The following is a 15,812-nucleotide window of genomic DNA, read 5'->3' as shown; positions in this document are numbered from 1 at the left end:
AACATACTTGCACATGATGTCTACATTGATAGGCAAGTATGGACTGGTGGTGACGTGCATCAACTCGTCGAAGTACGAGTCAAGCTCCTATTGGACCTGCTTCTTGGTCCTTGCTTGGATGAGAGTCCCAAGTGATGGAATCACATGTGTGTGAATCACAACCTCCATGCTCTTGAATACTCATGCATGGAAAGCTTGTATGCCAGTGATGAGTTGCAGTAGGTCCTCATAGTTCTGGATCTGACTCTGGATACATGCTTGTAGCTTAACTGCATTGGCCCTCATTGTCTTCAGCAAATGAAGTAGGGCTCCCTTGTACTTCATCTTCCATGCCTGCATGTTGTCAACGATAACATGTATGCATGTTGTCAATGAAAACATGTATGTTCTTCAAGATGCAAGCTCTTCTCACACATTGATGCTGCCATCTGTGAAGATGAACCACTCCTTAATGCATGATACCGAACTTGGAGTACAATGCTTGCATGAATGTGTCCAAGAACAATACTTCATCTAGTATTGCCTTCTTCAATTCAACTCGAGCGGACATTGTCACCAAGTCTCCTCCCTACTTGGCCACCTATAGTTCCTTCGCCATTCGCCCATTCTTAGCTATGAGAAAATGAACACTTGAGCTAGTGGCTTCGGAAAACACTCTAGTTGCATCAACCAATGCAACTAGGTCATTGTGCACATAGGTCACGATAACTTGTTCTTCACCTTGCACAGAGGATGTTCGGTCCTCCAAAGTTGGTACTCTGTCAGGCTGCACAACTCTATGTTGAGATTCTTCAAAGGAGCTGTTGTGCATCTCTGCTTCTGGCTAACCACCAAGGATCTTAGTGCCTCCCTGGTCATTTGATATTTGCTCATCATCTGGATGCATTGAAGCGAGCGAGTCGACCTCTTTATGGTGAGGCATGAGGTCGGTATGATGTTCCAACTCCTGCTGCTCCATTTCTGCATCCAACTGTTCAAGAGCCTATTCAATCTCATGAGCAAAGTCTTGCCCCTACGAGGGCTCACCCTGTTCGCTTGATGCTAGTTGTTTAGAAGAATCAAATACTTGTATGGGCGCTGTATCGTCTATCTGCACGTGCTGCGCCCCTTGCTGAATTTGCTACTATTTCACTTCCTTCTCATGTTGGCGTAACTCTTGTTCTCTCTAGAGTTGCTCTCTCAGCTCATGCAACTCCTTCTCTGCTTCTTACATTCTCTTCTTCTCCCTTTGCCTTCACTCGATACACCTATTGCGCTGCTGCCTCTTTCCCTGGATAGCCTTAGCTGCTTGTTCTACAAGTGGATCTGCTCGAAACTTGTAGCTTTGTTCCTCCTCCATGCATCGACAATCTTTCTCTTCCCTTTGTCGCGCCCAGGTATGCTTGGCTTTGTTGCCTCTACTGCTACTGCTGCTAGTGCCGATGTTCCTCATGATGTTGCTTCACACTACTATGTTAACCACTCCACGGAGAAACCAATTTGTTCATTCAGACTCGAGGAATTGAACTGAATTCTCATGCAGTGATCCTTCACAATGCATTGTGGGTCATATGGGTTGAAGCTTCGGAGGTCAAATAGGTACATATTCATTTGTTCATCTTCGACATCCACTTGCTTGATGCTATGGATCTCATATAACCCAATCCACAATAGAAGAGTGGGCCTAGGTGCCTTCTTCTTCCACTGTATCCTAGCTATTAATCCTCCTCATATATGATACACTACTTCCTGCATGACAAGCACGTCCAAAGAAAACTTTGGCAAAACATGTGGAGGCTTCTCTACACTGAACACTCAGATGAACGTCCCATCTGGTGAGGCATACCAATCCGCAATGCCTAACAATGCCTTCATCGCTTCTTCTGACATGCTAGGTGGATCCTATTCGAATATCAACCTGTACACTGGGGTGAAAAGATGATCAGACAGTCGTATGATCACTCCTCTAAAGCTACACTCAGACAATAACTTGAAATATGTGCTCACAATAGTCTCTCCTGATGACCATGCCCACTCTAAGCCCGAGAACTTATGTCAGGGACAAACTACATCTAGAATGTTGGCAGACATATAAATCTCTGCATGCATGCCTTCAGGTGACTATCAAGCCTTCATGACCTACTCCTTCAACTGATGAGCTAGTATGCTAGACTATTTGCATGGTCTTCCTTCTCTAGCCAGTTGGTCTAGCGCAACCACCCAACTATCAGGGAAGGTCTCCGTGCTCACTTGGCCACTCATTCAACATGCGAACATGATCAAGTATTGGTATGTCTTCCTCAATATCTTCATCTTATAGATCCGATTAGGGGTCATCTTGAAACAAGCTAGCTCCTTTACCCAATCCTTCAAAATGTCTTTGGAGTGACCTCTACTATTAGGTAAGATGAATGGAGGAGTCATGACAGCATGGGCTCATTCATCTGATACATCTCATCATAGTCTCATTCCCAGAATTTTGCAATCTTTTTCCCACTGACACTGCTCAGGGTCATCGTCTCGGGGTAAATGTGAGAGATGATCCAGTGAATCATATCCGCACGTGGGAACGAGGGGTATCTGCATGCAATCCGGTACAAGCTGGACTTATGAATATTCACGTACACCTGATAGTCTTCATGGTCTTCCCCAAAAGTACCTGCGAATGTTTAATTGACCTCTTACCACTTCAATTTGATGTCCTTGTCTAGATACAACTTCGTATCTTCGCAAACCAAAGGACACCTTCTCAGCTACTACTTCAGCTGCCATACCATCAGTGTCCTGAGATCTTATTCTCTTGGAAGCCATTGATACAGATGAACACCTGAAAGATATGGAAACAAGCATCATGCATGGTAAGAAATATGTCAGTGAAAACAAAAAAAATCCGGGGAAGGACACAACACATTCATGGGGAACTGATGCGCAAGATTGCGCAAATTTCATTGGGAGGCTGAGTGATCAGCTGCCAGGACTACGCAAAAGGTAGTCTCGACTGATTGGGAGTCTGGATTGGCTACTAGATCTACGAAATACACAACCCAGTTGGGCAGTTAGCTACTGGGATTGCACAATGCGCAATCCCAGCTAGGAAAGACTGTTGGCCCAGGGACAGATTTGCGCAAAATTTTGGGCAAAATAGCCACTGCCCCTAGGAATGCAAAAATAAGTCCAGGAGGCCAATGTTGGGCTAGAATGCACAAATTTGGAGAGGAAGGTGAGCCTTCCTTCTCCATATTGTGCAATCAACCTTGGTGAAGGCAGAGACCGGGCCAAGGTTGGCCCGACTCGCCGAAGGGAAACTGAAAGCAAGTAAGTTGATGAAATGCATGGTGACACTAAGTGATATTAGAAGTGATGAATAGTGCATGCAAAACATGAATGGAAGATTCAACAAATAGATCAACATGCATGCAGGTGAGGCCATTCGACAGTTGGGCGAATGTCCATGAAAATAGTTTTACGCATGCGACAACAGTGAGATAGAGATGAAAACTGAAATAGAGCTAGGACAAGCTAGAATACATAAGAATGACAACAAGTGATCAAATAAATCAAGAGAACAATACTCCCACAAGAAAAAATACAAAAAGTGACAGAAATGCAGCACAAGGCATGGGAAGTGATCTTACCCCAAAACAACTGAGCTGAATGTGCTGACTTCTCCTAGATGTGATGTGGGAAGTCATAGCTACAACATTGATGTGAGGAATGAGCTCTGCAACTTCCGGTTGATGAGTTTTGATAACATCGAGGTTGTGACACGCATGCCACAAATCTAGGGGAAGTGACACTTGGTGGGAGGTTTCTGAAATGATTCCTGCATGTAACCTCCAACTGCTAAACATAGATCCCTGAAACAAGGGATGCCTTTGCATACTGCCTTGGGAGAAGCAGGCCATGCATACAAGTCAGTTTTTCTCGGTCCCAGAGGGAACTGGTCAACTCAGCTGCACATGCAAGAGATTGCTCGACTGCTGGAGAAAAATGTGCATTTCTAGCTGGGAGCTGGGCTGGCTGCCTAGGATATTTGTGCAATTTCTAGGTAGAGCAGCAGACTGCTTCCTAGATTTACGCAAACCTTGGGTTGAACACCCTGCTGCTGGGAAAATTTGCGCAAATCCTATTGGGAGGGTTGGCTAGTAGGATTGCACAATCCTGGAGCCCAACAAGCTGTCAGAGAGGATTGTGTAATTTCTAGAGGGAAGGTTGGTTTCCCTCCATAAATAAACAATTTTCAAGGGGAAGCTACTCAACCTATAGATAGACCAAGTCTGGGTGAGCAGCCTATGAAGGGAAAATATCAAACTATGATCGAGAGGCTGCCTTTGAGAAAGAAAGACATTGAAGCTTGAGGTCTTGACGAAGCAAGGCAAGTTGCTGTGAAAGTTGGTAGGGAGGCTCCAAACTAGGCTAAGGAAAAATTTTGGAGGGTGGTTGTAGCTACTACACCACTTGGTGACACACTGGTAGAACTCCAGCTCTCTGAATGGACCTTGTTCATGAAAACCAAGTCTAACACCTCTGGAAGTATTGTTCAGCTCTCAGCTCGTCTTGGATTCACACTAGCTTGATTGTGAGGTGCAGCATCTGCAAACTCTTGGTTGATTGACACACATTCCAAACCAAGGCGACATAGTTGTTTCGATTAGGGTTGAGGGGTATATAGGTGCACAAGCAATATAGTCGTTAAAGTCTAAATTTCATCTCTGGTGTTGCTCCACTGCCAGCAAGCCTGGACAGTAACCCGATGGAGTCACATAGGAACACAAGCATGGCTCCGCTGCTAGGAAGCCTGGTCAGTATCCCAATAGAGTTGCTTGCATCACCTCCCTGAATAGGAAGCCTTCCTCTTCTTTCACCTTATTCTTTTTGAATTTTGAATTTTTGACTTTTCATTTTTTTCATTTCATTTCCTCTGTGCATAACACTTATTCATTTCATAAGCGGAAGAGGGATCTCAACTTATTGAGAGCAGAAGAGGTTGTTCCAACATAGAAGTAGTTTAATGTATCTCTAATGTGCCTGTTAACATTTTCCCCCTCACCTTACTCTACTTGACTGAGTTGACAAGGGTTAACTCAAAAACAATCGACTAGACAAGGTGACAATAGTTAGCGTGCAAGCGTTGTGCTTACACAAAGTTTCACTTCGAAGAGTACATATTTTCCTTCGATGTATCATAGACTAGAGTAACAAGTTAATCATATAGAGTAAAGATGACATATAACTGAGTAGCGATAGCCGTACAAACCCTCTTGTACTTTACCTAGCTCATTTCATGAGTCACACATGGTTTCATGCGAACTAACATATGAACGAAACAAACGAATGAACTAACAACAAAGCCACACAAAAGCAGAAGCAAAAAATGAGAGCAAAGCAAGAAAACAAACAAGAAAGCAAACAAACAAGCAAGCAAAGCATGAAATCAAAGAACCATGCAAGCAAACAACTGAAAGAAAACACTACTCCTACTCTGACACTAACAGTGCATGGGCCTGATCACGCGAAGTGATACTTCCAATGCAGCCATTGGCACATTGGTAGACCCATGTTGGTGAAGGCTTGGTCTGCAAGCAACCCAGTTGTCTAGAACAATAACCAAGAAAGATATAATAATGAAGATGACCACACTTCATGTTTCAAAGTGTCCACGGGACATAAGTGAGTGCATGTGCATCACAGGAAGTCTGTGGACTTATCGTGGTGTTGTGTGACACTACATGCAACTTTGAAGCATGAGCACACTCTTCACTGTGACATGGAAGAAAATGAAAGAAACAAACATAACTTGCATCGCGCATGAGTTCTTGCAACGTAAGACTCCTCCAATGCATGAGCAATGGGATCATGTAGTTCGAGTGGAGGAAGTAAAATCTGAGTGTTAGATTAATCTTGAGTGCATACAGATAAGTGATGAGGTGCCTTGAGTGATTGAATAGTTTCATGATTGAAAGTGAGACTGACCCTAAGAGAGCAAAGGCCTCACATAACCATCAACTCGGGCTGAAGTGCCTTGACAGTGTTGGGTGTCTCAACTTCATCGTCAGGTAGATCATCATAAACTAGTGGCTTGGAAATATCAACTACAATAGATTCATCATCATGATAAAAAAATGGAAGAAAATGGATCACGATGGCCACAATCAGCAAAATCAATGAATTCTCCGGCATCCTCATAATCAAATGAATAGAACAGTGGGGTAGATGAAAAGCGAACAAACTCATCATCTCTATTTCCCAAAAAGACAGATGAAGGATCAAGTGGATCTTCAATGAATAACTTATCCTCTCTGTTTTTGAAATATGGACTAGCATCCGGTGAGTCTTGCGAGTGATCAACAATGGGTGCATCCACAGATGAAGACACACATGAAAAATCATAGATGGCAAGTTCATCAAAGAAGCTAGGAAAGAATGGAGGGGGCTCAGACGAAAGGTAGTCATCCTTTGCCAAGTGTTGATGTCCAAGCTCCTATTCATACTCTTCATGAATGACAACGCATGTTGGTTGTGCAACAACAACTCCATGAGTGGGTTGTTCCTCATTCACAACAATTGAAGAGTCTGGAATGGACGAACACAATAAAGCATCATCTGGAGGAATACCTGAGTGCGAAGATGGAGGTCGAAGAAAAGAATGCATATGGGAACTCAAAGGACTCACAACCAACTATGCGCGAAAATTGAGTGGTGTGATGTTGTGAGGGTGCGAAGGATGAATAGATGTGTGAACATGATCCTCAGCATCACTGGGCGATGGTGGAACTGTTGAATGAAAGGGAGGTGGACAGTCCGTTGAGACAAGCTTGCTCCCACATGGGATTGTGTAGTTCCATCAATGGAGAAGGTTGAGCGGGGCTTGAAATCAAGCTTCCTCTTTGGATAGGCAGATTTCTTAAGACAGTACTCTAACTGGTCCCATAGATAAGCGAACTTCATTTGGCTCCTCGGAGCTTGAAACTGCAAGTCACATAAGTGCTGCCAAAAATCAATAACGGATTCATGCGGAGCCCTTCGTTGTTGTAACAGTTTCTGGTCAAGATGGTTTGAATCAAAATGATAGAATGTGTCTTCAATAAGATCACAGAAGTGCTCACATGATTGCACGGTGTCAACCAATAGGCTGAGCACCCAATGAAATGGAGATTTGTGAAGTGTGTATGCGAGCAACAACCCAGCCTGTTCATCAAAAAAATCATTTTCCTCATAAATCATGGAAAGAAAGTTATGTAAGTGCTCAGGCCAGACCACTTCACCTTCACCATCATACGTGTGAGTGGACAAGAGATTGAAAAGATTCCCCGAGATGGAGACATCATCCCGATTTGAAAAACACCTCGGGGGAAGAAGAATGCAAGACTCCATGAAATATATGCAAAGGTTCAAAACTGGATGAGAGGACACTACTTGTCATTAGGCCCTCCTTCTAGCACCAGAAATGTTGACAGTGCTGGATTCGCCAACATGTCAAGGGGATCTTCCTAGTAAGAAGTCCCAATTAGACCTCAAATTGTTTGGTGTAGGAGTCCCAAAAGTGGGTCGTAAGGTAATGCCTTGACCATGATGTCGCACAGAGGCAAGTAAGATAACTTTGTCAGTAGCAAGGGTGTGACTGATGCAAAGAGTCAAGGAATGAGTATGAGAGCTTACAACACTTTGAAGGGAGAGGAAGGTGAAGGTAAGTTTCGGGTTGAAAGGGATCAGTCCCAACTCAGCTAGGAACCCACCACACAAAGGACATGCACAGCTTCTGGTAGAGTAGTCCACTCGGATGCGGTAGTGACAACATACAAGGAAAGATAACACGAACAATACTCACGGATAAGTCTGAGACGAGTGTGACGGTTAGTATAGAAAGGTTCATGAGAAAGGTTTATCTTATGTCTGGCAAAGTAGTCTACACAGATGGTGACAGAATTAACAACATATGCAACACATTAATAACAAGATTCATATAATTGCATACAAATCAGTTCATATACAAGCACATAAGTTAAACAACATATATCATTAAGGCAACCAGAACAGTGCAACTAAAATAACAACATATGCATGAAAATGTGTTGGCTCTTATTATTAAAGAAGTGTAGGTCACAATCATATAATACACCATGTAAACCTGCTAGTCCCAATAGTGGAACATTACAACCACATCCACCTGCTCCTCCAAAGAGATGTACTAGCTCCGTGCAATGGAGAAGCCATAGCGCGTTACAATATTGTCCAAGACTTCTTCAAGATAGTATTAGTAGAAGCTTGGTTGACCAAAAGCCTATACAATGAGTTATAAGGGACTATTTATAGCAAAGGGTGGGGTGACCCTTGACATTCCCCTTTGTGACCGTTCAACTACCCTCATCACTCTTCACCTACTCTATGAATATTACATTCACTCTTGAAATGTGACTTACACTTGAAATGACTCAACATTACAATGCACATGTACCCATGTGAACAACAACTTGAACAAGCCAAACTAGACACCACTCTGACTTAGACAACTATAGAAGTCCAATTGTTCAACATCCTCATGCTGATCAATAGTAACATATTGGTGCCAAGATTGGTAGTCTTTGATAGTGTCCGTGTGTTCTGCCGTGACATCCATCTGGAACCTGAACCTTGCCTCCATGGCATCCGAGTACACTGCTTAGGCTCCTTTGTCCAACTCATCTGAAAGACTGTGCATCATTGTCCTCAATGTGGTTGGACCAGCAACATACTTGCACATGATGTATGCACTGATAGGCAAGTCTAGACTGGTGGCGACGCAAATCAACTTGTTGAAGTACGAGTCAAGCTCCTACTGGACCTGCTTCTTGGTCTTCGCTTGGGTGAGAGTTCCAAGTGATGGAATCGCATGTGTGTGAACCACAACCTCCATGCTCTTTGAATACTCATGCATAGGAAGCTTGTATACCAACGATGAGTTGTGGTAGGTCCTCATAGTACCAGTTCTGACTCTGGATATGTGCTTGCATCTCAACTGCATTGGCCCTCATCATCTTGGGAAAATGAAGTGGGATCCGTTGTACTTCATCATCCATGCCTGCATGTTGTCAATGGCAGCATGTACATTATTCAAGATGTGAGCTCCTCTCACACACTGATGTTGCCATCCATGAAGATGAACGACTACTTGATGCAGGGTACCAAAATTGGAGTACAATGCTCACATGATGGTGTCCAAGGACAATACTTCATCTAATATTTCCTTCTTCAGTTCAGCTCGGGTGGACATTGTCACCAAGTCTCCTCCCTGCTTGGCCACCTGTAGTTCCTTCACCATTTTCTCATTCTCATCTATGAGAAAACAATCAATTGAGCTAGTGGCTTCGGCATACACTCTAGTTGCATCAGCTAATGTAGCTCGGTCCTTATGAACTTCGGTCACGGTCACTTTTTCCTCAACTTGCGCAGGGTATGTTTGGTTCTCTGGAGTTGGTACTCTGTCAGGCTAAACAACTCTATGTTGAGATTCTTCAAAGGAGCTATTGCGCATCTCTACTTCCAGCTAACCACCAAGGATCTCAGTGCCTCCCTAGTCATTCGAGACTTCCTCATCATCTGGATGCATTGAAGCGGGCGAGTCAACCTCTCTATGTTGAGGCAGGAGGTTGGTATCCTATTCCAACTCTTGCTACTCCATGTCTGCATCCAACTATTCAAGGGCCTATTCTATCTCATAAGCAAAGTCTTGCCCCTGCAATGGCTCACCCTATTCTCCTGATGCCAGCTATTTAGAAGAATCAACTACTTGTATGGGTGCTACTTCATCTATCTGCACGTGATGGACCCCCTGTTGAATCTGTTGCTGCTGCGCTTCCTTCTCATGTTGGCACAACTCTTGTTATATCTAGAATTTCTCTCTCATCTCGTGCAACTCCTTCTCTGCTTCTTCCATTCTCCTCTTCTCCCTCCACCTTCGCATGATACACCTGTTGCACTGCTACCTCTTTGCCTAGATAGCCTTAGCTGCTTGTTCTACAAGTGGATCTGCTCGAAAGTTGTATCTTTGTTCCTCCTCCATGCGATCAACAATATTTCTCTTCCCTTTTTCATGTGCAAGTATGCTTGGCTCTTCTGCCTCTACTATTGTTGCTACTACTGTTGGTGTTCTCCGTGATCCCTCTTCATGCTGTTGTGCTAACCACTCTACGGCAAAACTGACCTATTCATTAGGTCTGAAGGAACTTAAGCAATACCTCCATGAGTCCTCCTTGGTCCAATGACATTCCCCAAGGATCCAATTGATCTAAACTCTCATGCAATGATCCTTCACAATGTAATGTGGGTCATACGGTTGAAGCTTCAGAGGTCGAATGGGTACTTCTTCATTTTTTCAGCTTTGACATCCGCTTTCTTAATGCTCTAGATCTCATATAAGCTAATTCGTAACGGAAGAGTGGGCCAAGGTGCCTTCTTCTTCCACTACAGCCTAGCTGCTAATCCTACTAAGATATGATATGCTACTTTTGGGATGACAAGCACGTCCAAAGCAAACTTTGGTAGAACAAGTGGAGGCTTCTCCGCACCAAACACTCGAATGAACGTGTCATCTGGTGAGGCATATCGACCTACAATTCCTAAAAATTCATTCCTGGATGGTATTTAGGGCCTTAATGAGATTGGCAAGAGGGCTCTCATAATGGCAACAAATTCAGCATATAAACAAATCTATCTAGGTTTGTATAATAATTCAACTCATCTCAAGGTGGTACAAAATTCCCTTCATCTCATCCAAAGCAAGATCTTTCTAATTTATTTCGTCATCTGAGTGAATGTAAGTGCTTTGTGCCCTATTGATCTTAAGTTCTTAATTGTCTAAGTAAAATCACTAACTTATACAATTTACCACAGTAAAACTATATAAGTCGCCTATCAGGAAAGAACAACTGCCTTCACACAATAACAGGTCTAAGAGGTTCAAGAAGCACATTGAGCTCTTTGCTAGCATTATCTTATAGGATTCAATGGATTAGAATAGAATATTCTAATTTACTACACCAAAAAATTGGTAGAGGTGCTCCTGCAGTTGGAATTCCAAAGAAAAAAATTAATTAAGTTCAACAACCTTTGACATCACTATGAATGTAACAAAACAATATCCGTAATCTTGATGAAGACTCGTGATAACATCATGGATTTTTCGTTTTCTCATAAATAGGATGCTCAATAGTTAGGACTCTCCTTAAATCCATTCCATACATAAGTTTCATCTTGCAACGCAATGTGTTCAACCATGCTATGGTTGCAACCCTTCCTCTTGCTTGCCTTAATCTCTCTTCTTGAAGAGCATGTTGGATCTCCTCAAAGATGTTTCTTCTGTGCCTTGGTTCTTGCCTATGAACAAGGTGGCCTAATTCTTCATCTCTTAAATTACCAATCTCCTAAATTAGTGAGGAGAGAGTTGCAATCTTGGTCATGTGATCATACTCCTATGAGTTCATCACAAATTCTAGCTAAGAGAAAACTAGATTCATTCCCACTAAATCAATCGATGATAATGGTACATCTTTGAGTATGGAGAAATTACCTTAACATACTTGTTTCTCAAGTCCAAACAAATCAAATGAGCATATAAGCGACTGTTACACTAAAATTTGTCACCATGACTATTTGCAGTTAGTATGGCTCCATCAACTGTCATACTATCCTCCTTGGCAAGTCTTATACCTCTGCTCCTCATGTCAAACTCCAAGAAAGAGAGAAAATCCTTTAAAAGTCAATTAACTCTGGTTACACAGTTTCTCTTAGCCTTACTTGCGTGTACACACCCCAAGTTCACAATACCTACGTACTTGTACGCTCTGTCTGTAAAGGGGTGGGTGCGTACTCCTGTAAAGGTCAAAAGGCGCGAGTTTCACTTCAAAAAAGTTACTTGTAGTCAAATCTAGAGCATTCTAGAAGATGGTTTGACGTGTATTGAGCACCTCCAGATGGTTCATGCACCCCAAAGAAAGAGGAACTTATCCCATGAAGAGGGGAGCTATCCCATTGAAAGAGGGGCTTATCCCATTCATGGTGGACCTGATTAACTTCCTCCAAAGCATTATAAATACAGGCATTGGGCTAGAGGGAGAGGAGGTTGAAAGCTGAACATTCCTAAGGGTAGATGCTGCTGAAATTAGGACTCCCTTATAGAGCTTGAGGGGAGAGATTCCCATCCTTTCTTAGCTTCATTTGGAAGTGGGTGAGTTGATCAAAGTAAAGGAGAGCTCTTGCTAGACCCTGGGAAGGACCTGCACAACACTAAGGCACTGGTTGTAAGGTTTCTTTTGTTTCCTATTAATACAATTAAGTTCATTCTTCTCAACAAGTTGTTATTTATAATTTGTTTCATATACTCCTTGGTCTTTATGATGAATATGTTTTATTTTATGAGTTATTCAGGTGCTATGTAATCGTTTGCTTGTTAGTGAATGCAGGTTTCAAAGAGAAGGAGGAGCTCATCCGGATCGGAGAGGCTGGACTGCTACAAACAGCGTTGGTTTAAAGGTATGTTGTAAACACCTGATTGCTTGTATCTTAAATGCATATTTAGGGAAGGATAGTACTTAGTTGTCTTGTTTGTCACTAGAAAGCCTTAGCTTCTAGGGAGGTTGGTTTTGTCCGCAAAATTGACTCTTTTCGCATGACAAAATGGCGACTCCGCTGGGGATTCCATGGATTTGATTGATTTCTTCTTTTGTTTGATACTTTGATTTGAGAAAAGTCGATTTCTTTCTGGTTTTTGACTGTTTGACTGTGAATTTGGGTGGAATAGCTTAGGGTTAAGTTAGTTTTTTATTTTTCTTGGTTTTGAGAGTAGTACGCACCCTCTGCGTTAAGCACAGTGCGTACCTGTACGCACTGTAGCTTTGTACACAGAGCGTATACGCACCTGTGCAAACGGGTCGCCTGCGTACCCTGTCAAAAATTGAGAAAATTCCAAATTTTTCATTTTGCCTCTTAGATTTTGTTTTTAATTTGTTTTTACTGCCCAGATCCACTGGTTACCTGTCAGAGATCTTCATTTGAACTTGTTTCGTTAGCATCAAGGGTTTTAGTGAAATTCATAGAAGTTCTAGCCCTAGGGTTGATTTTTGTATTGGTCTTGTAGTGGCTTTGGCTTTAGAAGTTGTGAAAACCTTGGATATCCCTGGTCTTTTCAGTCTTTTTAGGAGTCGGACCTTTCATAAAATCCACCTTTGTGAGAAACCTACCTTTGTGTTGTCTCTTTGCGGAATTTCGAGAAAGTTTGTTGGTTAAGCTATGAATTTCATTCTTAAGAAAAAGAACAAAAGATTTTGATTTTTGTTTTTGACTGGTTTATGATTCTGCATGAGCTGGTCCTTGGTTGAATTGTGACCGAGTAAAACATCTTGGAATTATATTTTGTAGGCTTTTTCCTCATTAGATTTGCTTTTAGGTAAATTTCTCTTAGATTTGCTTTTAGGTAAACTTGATTTGATTTTCATAGATTTGTCAAAGTTTTTTTTTGTTAAGTAGTTTTATATGCTTTGTTAATATAGGAAAAAATACAAAAAACTCTTTTGAAAATGTTTGCTTTAGTAGAATTTGAAGTCTTTGAAAAGAGAAAGGAATTTTCGTGAAATAATTAGTGGTCATGTGTTGTATGCTTTGGAAAAGATAAAGAGATTGTTTCTTTGATTGTCTTTGCCAAGAAAGTTGTCTTTTTATAAATTTTGCATTCTCCAACTCTCTTAGCTAGGGAATTCATTGAAAAAGGAAAAGTAGTTTAAATCAGCTTAGGTGCATCTTTTTAGCGGATTTGAGTCAAGTGTACACACCATCAGTTTCATCTCCACTTCCTTTTGTCCTAAAGAAAAGCCATAAAATTAACGCTTAAAGTAAAATTGACTTAGTAACTTTTTATTTACTAGGGCTCTGAAACACCAATATAGATCAGGCTAGTGTCTTGGAGTAGGAGAGTAATAAACTCTCCAAGACAGCAAAACCAAACAAGTAGCTCATCTTGTGGTAGGATAAATCCAACTGTTACATTTATGCTCTGGGAAAGCTCCTTTTAAAGGAGAAGCACGAGACCGTGTTCGAACCAGTGAGGGGATCAATCCTCCTTCATTGGTAAAGACGCCAGATATGCACGTACTACAAACGGTAAACCTCGGATTATTGTCGAGGAGCCTGGGGTCACTTGTCGGTAAACCTTGGATTATTGTCAAGGAGCCGGCAAGGGGATTGAGCTTGTTACTCTGCCCTTGCGTGCTATCAGGTCGTAGACTATTCCCCCAGGTATATTTGTTGCTGTTGGTAACCTTAGTGACCATTATCTTTAGGATTCTACCCGAGGTGACGGTGGAGGGAAGATCCCACTGTACCTGGAGCAGACGTCGGCTAGACTCACTTGGATTTTCCGGGGGTTCACTTCACTCGAGATGGTTAAAGTGGAGGAACTTGTGCTAGTCTATTCGTTAAGCAGGTTTCCGGGGTAACTGTTCCGCCCGCCACTTCTGTACTGAATTCGGTGATGTTGGGCTTCATCACCAACTAGTGTTTTTGGTCCGGAAGGCTACTGTTTGTGCATGGTTTGACGCCCTAGATTCTTTAGGTGTGTGATTCAAATTTATTTGGTTCTTTAGAGACTTTAGGCGGTTTGCTTTGAGATTTTACTTTGTTTGCGTGTGCAGTAGTTAAAAGTTTTTAACTGTGGCTGAATTACCGAGACAATCCCCTAGAATTCGGGGCCAGTCTCCTCAGGTTGTAACTGTGGCTGATTTGTTGAGGAGGTCTCGTAGACTTCGAGGCCAACCTCCTGAAGAGGTTCCGGGTCATTACGAAGGTTTGAAAGTCCTTGTAACTCCTAGTGGCAGTAAAGTAGGGTCACCTGAAGAAGGAGAGTCTTCGTTGGTAGTTCATCCGGATTACCAAAGTCTAGAAACAGGCTATAATCCTGAAGCTATTGCAGTTTCCGAGCTTGCTGGTAGTTTTTCATCTACTAGTGATATAGGCGAAGAACCTGAGATATCTGAACCTGTTACTCCGACTTCTAGTGCTCCAGATTCACCTAGGGTAGAAAGAGTCATCACCGAAAATCTTCCTTCTGGTTTGATAGCTATTGAAGAACTTGCTCCAGAAGAAGATATAGGCGTCCCTATCCCTGAACATCAACCTACTATTGATCTAAGGGAGCGTGAATCCATTTTTTACAGTCCTCCTAGAAGTACTACTTGGTATCTTTCGTTAACTAATTATTTAGACAACTCAGGGTCAAGTTTTTCTCCACCTTGTACTCCTTATCCACCTGGAGGTATTTATACTCCTGTAAATATGTCTGGTCAGTCGTCCATGTTTACTCAATCGCCTGAATCTTTTTTGTACTGCGGTCCTTCTATTCCCACTAGGTATCAGTCACTTTCTGGTACTTTTGCGGGAGCATCTCCTCAACCCATTGAACATGGGTTATTAACTGGAAACAATGGTAATAAACCGTTGAGCGTAGGAGACGTTTACATGATGTCAGGTTCAATTCCCAGTTCTCAACCTCAAGGTGGGCAGTTACCGCCTGGGGGCCAGCCTCAATTAATGCCTGGGGGGCAACCTCAAGGTACACAAATTGCGTCTGGGAGGCAACCTCAAGGACAGTATGTACCCATGGTAAAGTACATTCCTCAAGGTCAACCCCAGCCTCAATATGTACCCCAAGGTCAACCTCAGTATCAATTTATGCCTCAAGGTCAACCCCAGTATCAGTACGTGCCTCAAGGGTATCAACCCCAAGGTCAGTACTCGAGTCAAGGTTACCTACCACCCCAAGGTCAATCTTATGTTCAAGGTATGGGAAATGTACCTTTCAATTATCA

Source organism: Pinus tabuliformis, chromosome 2_2 (genome assembly GCF_031772625.1).
Source record: "Pinus tabuliformis cultivar Carrire ecotype Pingquan chromosome 2_2, CPIR1, whole genome shotgun sequence".
Lineage (NCBI taxonomy): Eukaryota > Viridiplantae > Streptophyta > Pinopsida > Pinales > Pinaceae > Pinus > Pinus tabuliformis.
The sequence above is the reverse complement of the archived record's forward strand: the minus strand, read 5'-3'. Positions refer to the sequence as shown.